Raw genomic sequence first — 738 nt, 5'->3', positions numbered from 1 at the left:
GGAACAAGCCTGTTCATAGGCAATAGGGCCGATGGGGAGTCGGGATGCTCGTGGCTCAACATAAACTACATGGATTTGAATTTACGTTCATGACGGGATAGGCTTTTGTTGAACAGAAATGGCCTCTACCTTTTTAGTGAGTGATTCGATTAGAGTTTTAAGCTCGAATCATGTTTAACTTCAAACATACCGCGCCTTAATCAGATTTGATGAACTAGCGAGCGGTGGATATCATCACTACCCCCGTTGTTATTTCGCTTTAGTTTGATCCTCTAAAAATTTATAAGCCTCCGGGCTCCTTTGCTTAAGAAACTACCCCCATTCATAATGTCTAGGACTTCTTTATGGTGGTGTAGAAGTCCTTTGAAAAGGCAATTTAACTAACGGTGTCTTTAAGCTAAGTTATGATGTGGACACTCTATAAGGAGATCGGTGAAACGATTCCAAGCCTCAAAATGATTCATGAGGATTTTGTCGAAAAAGAAATGAATCTTGGAAAGCATCTCATCCGTCTTTAGGGTGGGTAAAATGTTCCATAAACAAACAACAAGTTTAGCCCACGAGTCCACGTAATTAAGCGCTTGGGCGTTAACCAAGACAGCCTTTATCGGGCTAAGGTGAAAGGGAATACCCGAGTTTAATTTGTTCCGCACCAACCGTAGGATGGTGGAATGTTGTTAGGACTTGTTTAATCCCACGCGTGTATCGATAAGGTTTTTCATGGTCTAATCCATGAAA

General features: G+C 41.6%; 1 pseudogene; it reads left to right on the top strand.

Moving 5' to 3' along the window:
• Nucleotides 1–399: 399 nt before the first annotated feature.
• Nucleotides 400–493, top strand: LOC147473076 (small nucleolar RNA R71; annotated as a pseudogene).
• The last annotated feature ends 245 nt before the right edge of the window (nt 494–738 follow it).

The sequence above is a fragment of the Coptis chinensis genome, unplaced genomic scaffold (genome assembly GCF_015680905.1).
Source record: "Coptis chinensis isolate HL-2020 unplaced genomic scaffold, ASM1568090v1 utg4890_pilon_pilon, whole genome shotgun sequence".
In the NCBI taxonomy this organism is placed as follows: domain Eukaryota; kingdom Viridiplantae; phylum Streptophyta; class Magnoliopsida; order Ranunculales; family Ranunculaceae; genus Coptis; species Coptis chinensis.
The sequence above is the reverse complement of the archived record's forward strand: the minus strand, read 5'-3'. Positions and strand labels throughout refer to the sequence as shown.